The sequence below is a fragment of the Mesoplodon densirostris genome, chromosome 2, assembly GCF_025265405.1.
Source record: "Mesoplodon densirostris isolate mMesDen1 chromosome 2, mMesDen1 primary haplotype, whole genome shotgun sequence".
Classification (NCBI taxonomy): domain Eukaryota; kingdom Metazoa; phylum Chordata; class Mammalia; order Artiodactyla; family Ziphiidae; genus Mesoplodon; species Mesoplodon densirostris.
The window spans coordinates 159,781,986-159,791,494 of NC_082662.1; positions in this window are offsets into that span (position 1 = coordinate 159,781,986).

Here is a 9,509-nt window from a genome sequence, read left to right on the forward strand (position 1 = left end):
GCACCAGGGACCAGTTTTGTGGAAGACAGTTTTCCCATGGACAGGGAGGGTGGGGGGGGAGGAGGTGAGTTCAGGCAGGAATGCAAGCGATGAGGGAGATGGCTCAACCGGTCCACGGCCTGGGGGCTGGGGACCCCTACCCTATAGGACACGAGGCAGCTGGGTGTGGGTGAGAATGAAAAATTGATTTCATGTGATAAGGCTTAATATGGTCATATTGCAGGCATCATTTCTCCCCCCGCCGCCACCCCGGCCACTCTTCTAGTTCAGTAGAATACACCCAATGAATGCCCAAGAAACCTCTGTGGAGACCTCACACCGCCATGCAATACCCCTTCTCCCAAAAGAACTCTTTCCATCAAGTCTGCCATATGCCATAGGCTAGAAAAGATAAAGGGTGGCATTTGCTGACTCAGCCTCAGCACGCAATCACTTTTTCACAGGTGGCCACAGGCTTGTGTGATTGTTTTGTTCTCTCAGCTGAATCTTGATCCACCTTGCAAAGGCTCAAATAGGTGATGAGAATGGTGGCTACCATTTTCTAAGCACTCATCATGTGCCAACCTCTGTGCCAAGCACTTTTAAAAGCTATTCCTGAACATCAGGCAAAGATGTTCATTTATCCCACAGGAAGGTCACAAAAAGACCCTTTGCTTTCATGGGAATGCACAGGATCATGCACGAGGAAGAGATAAAATGGACACAAGGGCAAGAATTCAGGGACCTCAAACAACATCAAACCAAATACCCAGTATCCAAAATGACTAAGTATTACCTTATATACAATTAGCCTTATCCCCCATGGTCCTTAGGGCATCTGATGACAAACTCTACTTCAACTGATTGATGATGAAGAGAGGCACATGATGAAAAAGTTGCAATTCCTTTCTTTAGTTTAGTGCGTGGTTTTCCACATATTGAAATAACTTTAAAGTTCCAGCCTTCTATCAAAGAGGAGAGGCTTTTCCTTGTTAATTTCTGAGACTTGCACTGCTCCACCCACTCTCCCTGGGCCTCTCTGAAGCCAACAGCACATATTCAGATGGCGGCTGGGTGGCATTAGCAGTGAGTCTACTGCGGTGAAACCCGGCAAAGCCCCCGCCCATCCAGGGATCGGGTCTGAGATCTTAGCATCATCAGCTCACAGACTGGCAGCTCCAGATGCTGCTGCAGAACCTAAACCATGATCTCATGTCTGTTTCCAGACCCTATAGGAACAAAGGCGCTGGAATGAGCACTGGGTGGACAAGAGTTTCCACTGGGTCTGGGCCCAATTTCCTCAGGCATCTTCTCAGGAACAGACCTCAGTCTACCCTTCATTTCAAACCACAGAGCAGGGCTAGAATGGAAACAGAAGCCACAAGATGATTTGAAGTCATGCTGTCCTATTTTCCCTCTTCTAGGAGTCAGTTGCAGCCCACATACTTGGGGACATAGCAGGATTCAGAATTTCATAAAAGAATGTCAGGTGGTTTTTTTCCCTCCTCCCTGGGAAAATGATACTGATGTTGGTACTCTCTATTCCTTCCTGAGTCCCTTCTCCCAACACCTTACCTCTGAGTCTCCAACAAATGCCCAAAGGCCAAAAATCACTGATTTTTTTTCCATGAAGATCCTGTGTTCTAACAGCTACCAATCTATAGTCCTGGCTGAGCAGGTGTCACCTGATACTTTAGTGATACTTTGGCTTCTCCAAGAACCAATGGACTTTGGGCACTGTGGTTAACCTACGTCCAGATGTGGGCACTTTCTCATTTTTATGTTAGGACTTGTTCTTTTTTTAATGCTTATATAAGCAACTCAGTTTTGTGCTTTTAAGTGATTGTTCTGACTCATTCTTTCTCTCTCCTTCCCCCAGCTCTCTCTCAAACATAAAAATAAATAAATAGATAAATAAATAAAAAGACCTCCAAAAATTAGCCCACCATATCGTTTCTTGAAATGTTTCAAAATGTTTTCTTTGCGGTATTGTGAGGGTAATAGCATGAGAATGTTGAGAAGTTGTCCTCTTACAAATAAGAATCAAAACTGATGAAACTAAATATTTGAATAAACTTCAAAGCTCTTCAAGTACATTCACAAACATCATCTTAATTGGTATATACAAAATCCAGAAAAAGGAAAAGTTATAATAGTTTCCTGATCACAACTGAAATAAAAGTGCCATTTTAGGATTTAAAAAGTGAACTATAACAGATAAATTACAAAAAGAGAGATCTTTGACATTGTAAAGAAGCGAACAACAACAACAAAAAAATAGAGATGAGAACACGCTAGACTTAAAAGAAACATTTAACATAAAAATCTATTACTCCAGGTAGAAATTTCCCTACAACACAGACTGCATCTGGCCAGGTAAGAAGAATATTGTACTTAGCCCAGTCGCGGAACCAAGTATACTACCGTCTAAGGACACATTCCTCAGGTCCTGGGAAATATTTCGTAATTCGGTTTTCACTCCTTATGGAGGTGATAGGAGACCAGTTACACTGCCTGGATGTTCAGGCTCAGGAACTGAGGCACGTGGATTTCATCCCACCTGGCCACCATCCTCCCTCGCACAGGTAAAATCTTCAGAGATTGGTGCTCTTACCTCGGAGGCTGCTGGGCACCACTTCCAACAATTCTGCCACCCGGGAGCCAGGCCCCTGGGGCTGCAGACCTTGGTGCTTGTCTGTCCCTCGTTCTCTCCTCTCCTCGGCTTCCCTCTCTGGGTTTAAATCCCATCCAGACGAGGGGAGGAGCCAACAAGGACTCTTGGGTCTTCCCTTCTCTTCCAGGCAAAAATTCTATTAAGAAATAATGAGCAACTCTTTCTTACTCTAACTAGGAAAGGAAAAAAATACATACACATTTCCCCCTTCATTTTTACTCCAATTACACAGCAGCTAAAAATACAGGAGGCTGTTTCCATTTAAGTAGGTCCAGAATAAGGTTATTGAAAGAGTTTGCATGTCTCCTGGCCGAGAGCTTGGTTTGAAAGTGCGTTCATAAAGTCTCTTTCTCTCTTTTTCTGTTTCAGCCACTCTGGAATTTATTGCCTACCATTTTTTTTTTTTTTTTTTTTTTTTTGGCGGTATGCGGGCCTCTCACTGTTGTGGCCTCTCCCGTTGAGGAGCACAGGCTCCTGACGCGCTGGCCCAGTGGCCATGGCTCACGGGCCCAGCCGCTCCGCGGCATGTGGGATCCTCCCGGACCAGGGCACAAACCCGTGTCCCCTGCATCAGCAGGCGGACTCTCAACCACTGCGCCACCAGAGAAGCCCTATTACCTACCATTTTTAAAATAGGAAGAGACCTTCATCACAGAAGGAAATGAGCAGAGACCCTCAGAGACAGAACCTCCTGTGATTCCCCCACCTCCTCCTCCATCAGCTCACAGCTGGGAGTGGCAGGGTTCTGAGGACACCTGAGAGCAATAGCAGACCCAGGGAGTCCATTCCACAACCCATTCTGGCCCCTACCCCTTCCCAGAGGCCTCCCACACACCAGCCACAGAAGACCCCCATCACCAGGAAAGCATAGAGGTACACTTTCACAGCACCCTTCCCCTTTTGCCATCAGATGACCAGGCCTTTACACTTTCTATGAACCAGAGCTATTCCAATAGGTCACAGCCCTACCCTCCACCCCTCTCCTGCCCTGCCTGAGGCAGATTCTGGAGCGCAGATCTACAATGTGATGGAAGGAGCCCACGTGTTTTCCATTCACCTCCATAGAAATCAAATGTTGTCGGAGGGAGAGAAGGAGAAGGAAGAGGACAGGAGAGATGGGGGATCAAGGAGTTGCCCCCAGAAGTGTGAGGGTGCGTCCAGAGCCAGATTGCTTGTGTCTGAAGCTTGTGTCTGCTACTTGCAAATGACCTTTGACTTAACGCCTTCCTGCCTCCTTTTACATCTCTCTAAAAGAGGAATAATATGATTATGGTGAGGATTAAATGAGTTGATACATGTAAAGAATTTTGACTAGTCCCAGGGACACAATGATGGTTCAATAAACATTAGTTTCGGGGTGGGGGAGGGATAAATTAAGAATTTGGGATTAACAGATACATACTACTATATATAAAATAAATAACAAGGACCTACTGTACAGCACAGGGAACTTTATTCAATATCTTGTAATAGGGACTTTCCTGGTGGTCCGGTGTTTAAGACTCTGCCCTTCCAATACAGGGGGTGCAGGTTCAATCCCTGGTCGGAGAACTAAGATCCTGTGTGCCGCGCGGTGTGGCCAAAAAACAAACAAACAAACAAAACCCCAATATCTTGTAATAACCTATAATGGAAAAGAAGCTGAAAAGGATTTTTTTTTCCCTCACTGGCCTGAAGGGAAGAAAAAAAATCAAAGGAGAGGAGTTGGGTCCTTCATCAGGTCAGCATTGCACAAAGAGAAGGAAACAGCCATAAGATGTAAGACACAGTGCAATAGAGTTCAGAGGAAGCAAGAATCCAGAGCCAGATGTGACCACAGGCCATAAGCTCCTTCACCCTATCCAAGACAGAATTCACAGAGATGGGTGATGGGAACAGGGGCAGAGGGTACTTTGGATTTGCCACAGGTTGTTAGGGGAACGTTGGAGCTGATTTTAGTTAACTCTCTAAGAAAGGTGACTTCAGCTGGGACCTGAGTTACAGGATTTCTTCTCAGTAGCCCTCATATCGAGACCCGTAGTGCTGGTTGGCTTTTCCATGTGTTTATGCAGAGGCTCCGTAACTTCAATATGAGCTCCTGGAGAATAAGGACTTAGTTCCTCACTATCTATGGTATTGCAAAGTACATAATATGTTCCCTTAAATTCCATCATTTATGCTTCAAGACGCCTAAGGACAAAGCAAATTCCCCAAACATATCAGGCCTAATCCACGGTGGAAAGCATTGATTTGTCTGCCTGTTGAACAGCCTTGCCCTTCCTCTTTCCCAAGAGAACCCCAATTTTATTTAGATATCCACTCACCTCTTCCTGATCTTGGGCTTCAGGGGAGTCTGGGCTCCAGGAGATGACTTTTGACTGACCTAAACCAACCAGTAATCCCATGGTCTTTGCCACTGACTGATTCAGACAGGAACATGCAATGCATTTGGGATCAGTGAGTTGTGGGGAGAGGCTACTGGCGGGGCTTCAAGGAAAGGTCTTCACTCAAAAAATAAATAACTGACACAAAGAGGAGACAGACATCGATACATCTTTATATAATGCCTGAAACTGTGTCAGACACCTTGCAACCAAATGTAAGGGGTCCTAGCCAAAGACAAAGAAAATGTACCAAGTGTGGCCAAGCAGAAAGATGGAAGGAATCTGGGTTTTTTATGACACTACTGAGCTACTGGATTCACTGCCCCTCAAGTTTTTCTACTTCGGAACTTTCTTGAGTTAAGATTTTGTTTCTTAGAATTGAAAGCATTCTAAGGGATTCCACATTGCTCAGTTAATTTCTTGGTAGCAAAGAAATTTATTGACATCCTGTTGAGAACATAGAGAGAGAGAGATGCAGGGAACTCCAGGAAGAAATCATTACAGCCAGGGACAGGCCATAACTTGGAGTCTGGGAAGTCAGTTTCCAAAGCTTTCTGTTCTTCTAGCTACACTGTATTGCCTTCAGTTTGAGAGTCCATGGTGGATTTTAAATGGCCATAGATTCTTTGCAGCTTCTCCCTGCAAGAGGTTGGGTCTATTTCCCCACCACTTGAACCTGGCCTACCTTTGTGATTTCCTTTGCCCTAGAGAATGTGACACTAAGTGACACTATGAACCTGAGCTTGGGCCTTAAGTGGCCTTGCAGCTTCTGCTCTCACTCTCTTGGAATACAAGTGCCTTCTGAGGATGAAGGAGCATGAGGAGAAAGAGGCCGCACCGTCCTAGCTGAGGCCACAGACACATGAATGAGCCCAGCCAATACTATGTGGGCCATCCCAGTTCAGTCTACCCCAAACTGCCAACCCACAGAATGATGAGCAAAGAAGTAATTATTTTAAGTCTCTGTATTTTGGACAGGTTTGCTATGCAACAATGGAAAAATGATACAGAGCCTATATCCAAACTAGGGGAATAGTTTAACTCGAAACTAATTTCACCCCTTTATTTCATCCAAATAAGTGTAACCCATTCCAGAACAACCTGGAAAAAAACAAAGTTGCTGGATCAAATGGTGGTTCAACCAACATGTTATTATATCAGCTTCTTTTATTTGAGAAATATGTTGGAAAAAGCATGCCAACTGCTGTCATATCCAATTTTATTTGTCTTAAGAAATCACCCAAAATCCAGAAGACCAGTGTGCTGGCTCTGAGGGAGCTTGAATCAGTTGTGTCTAGTTTGGAGACCTGGAGCTGGTTTCAGCTGGTTTGGGTCTGGTCTGAGCTGGTTGGAAGATATGTCCTAGAATCTTTCATTAGGATTCTGCTGAATCTAAAGGAACTGAAACCAAACCTGAATAGACCTCCACTGTCAAGATCTTGTCTCAGCTCACTTGCTCACTCTCTCCGCTATAAATTATATCTATTCTGTACCCATAGGGACACTTTCCCTTTGTGGTAGTTTCTGAATTCAAACTTCTAATAGCGTTTATAGGGACGTGCCATCTTTGACTTTAAATGCACAAGTGTTTGCGAAATAAACAGAATATGGCATTCAACAGACAGGAAGTTTTATTACTCCCTTCAAGACAATGGAAGACCCTGATTCTTCTTCCATCAATATTTTCTTCTCTGGTTCAATATTTTTTGATATCTATCTCAGTAGAAGTCAATATCTTCTTATTAATCTCTTTTGGCTATAACAGTTGCTATGAGCCAATGACCTGAAGTGGATGGGGTCAGAGGGCTAGATTTGCAGCTAGGGGCCTGGAACCGTGTAGGGGATGGCAGTTTGGTCTGTAAGAGGCTCTTCATGTATCACTTGCCCATAGATCACTGTTTTGTAGATATCATTGCTATTTTCATTATAAAAGTAACATTATTATAGACCAACTAGAACATGGAGAAAAATGTAAAGAAGAAAATTAACGTTTCCTAAAATTCCCACAACCCGAGATAACCAATGGTTTTTTTTCTACAAATGTATACCTATATGAAGAGATGTATATATCTGTGCACACGTGTAAAAAAAGATTAACAATTAAGATGACATTATATATTTTTTCTGCTCTTTGCTCTTAACATAGTAAATTTTTTTCTCCATTTCTTATATGTATTTTCAAGGACCTGCTTTTTACTGTTGCATAGTATTCTAGTACATGCATCTAATACATCGGGGAAAGAACTGATTACAAAGGGAAATGAAGGCATTTGGGGGAGTAATGGAAATGGTCTCTATCTTGATTGTGGTGGTTATCAAAGGACTGTATACATTTGTCAAAATTCATTAAACTGTATACTTTAAAAGGGTAAATTTTAATGTATATAAGTTATATCTCAATAAACTCAAGGGGGAAAAAAGAATTAGCTAAAGAACCATCTCAAACTATGAACCAGTGCTGCCCAGATCTTGGTCTACTTTTTAATTTCTGTCTTGGCAACACATGGGAATCACTTGGGAGTTTTGCGTTACGCGGGCCTCTCACTGTTGTGGCCTCTCCCCTTGCGGAGCGCAGGCTCCGGACGCACAGGCTCAGCGGCCATGGCTCACGGGCCTAGCCGCTCCGCGGCATGTGGGATCCTCCCAGACCGGGGCACGAACCTGTGTCCCCTGCATCGGCAGGCGGACTCTCAACCACTGCGCCACCAGGGAAGCCCCCGCTTGGGAGTTTTTAATGAAATAAGATGCCAGGGCTTTGGGGAAGGAAACCAGAGACTCTGATTTGGTTGGCCATGGGTGGAGCCAAGGCATTATGTTTTCTGAAAGCTCCCTTGGTGATTTCCAAAATGTGCAGCCAGGGTTGAGAACCACTGGTCTGTACAATAATTCTTTGGACCAAAGAGGCAGAAGGAGATAAAATGGAATGTGTAAATTTTAGAATCATAAAAGAATTTTGTAAATTTTGAAAACTAAACATTTATTAGCCCACTGATTTTTTTTTTTTGTCCAATTCTACCCGCCCCCCCACCAAGGCCTGAGGCAGTCCTATAAATATTTTTGTTGTAATATAACTCAAATACTATAGAATTCATCCTTTTAAAGTGTACAGTTCAGTGGTTCTTAGTATATTCATCAGGTTGTGTAGCCATCACTATTATTTACTTTGAGAACATTTTCTTCAACCTAAAAACAAACCCCATATCCATTAATAGTCACTTCTCATTTCCCCCTCCCCCAGACCGTGACAAACCCTAATATGCTTGCAGTCTCTACGAATTTATCTATTCTAGATATTTCAAATAGATGGAATCATACAATATATGACCTTTTGTGAGTGGTTTCTTTCACTTAACATAGTGTTTTTAAAATTCATCCATTCTATAGCACATATCAGTAGTTCATTCCTTTTCCTGGCCGAATGATATTCCATCATATAGATATATCACATTTTGTTTATCCATTCATCCATTGATGGAAATTTAGGTTGTTTCCACTTTTTGCCTATAATGAATGTTACTGCTATGAACATTTGTGCACAAGTTTTTGTGTGGATGTATGTTTTCATTTCTCTTCATATTTACCTAGGAATGAAATTGATTGCTAGGCCATATGGTAACTTTATTATGCTTAAATTTTTGAGGAACTGTCAAGTGGTTTCCAAAGTGGCTACACCATTTTACATTCCCACTGGCCATGTATAAGAGTTCCAGTTTCTCCATGTCCTCTCCAACACTTGTTATTGTCTGTCTTTTTTATTATAGTCATCCTAGTGTGTATGAAGTAATATCTTGAGGTTTTGATTTGCACTTCATCAATGATTAATAATGTTGAGCTTCTTTTTATGTGCTTATTGGCCATTTGTATATCTTCTTTGGAGAAATGTCTATTCAAATCCTTTGTCCACTTTTTAATTGAATTACTTATATTCTTATTGTTGAGTTGTAAGAGTTCATTATATATTCTGGACAAGAGACTCAATAAATATATGATTTGCAAATATTTTCTCCCATTCTTTGGATTGTCTTTTCACCTTCTTGATAGTGTACTTTGAAGTACAAAAATTTTTAATTTTTAAAAATAAATTTTTTTTTATTTTGTTACTTATGCTTTAGGTGTCATATATAAGAAACCATTGACTAACCTAAGGTCGTGAGATTTACAAGTTTTCTTCTAAGTTTTTTATGGTTTAGGCTCTTACATATAGGTCAGTGATCCATTTTGAGTTAATTTTGGTATATGGTGTAAGGTAAGGGGTCAACTCTACTCTTTTGCACGTGGATATCCAGTTGTCTCAGCACCATTTGTTAGAAAGACTATTCTTTCCCCAATTAAATTGTCCTGGCACCCATCTTGAAAATCACAGTCATGTATTTTTTTGACTGTTTACCTCTGCTCACCTGGAAGAAATGTTTACTTATTCTATCAGTTGGTTAGGAACTCTCAGTCCAATTGGCCATGTCCACACATCAGTGGGTCCAGTGCCTAATAGTTGT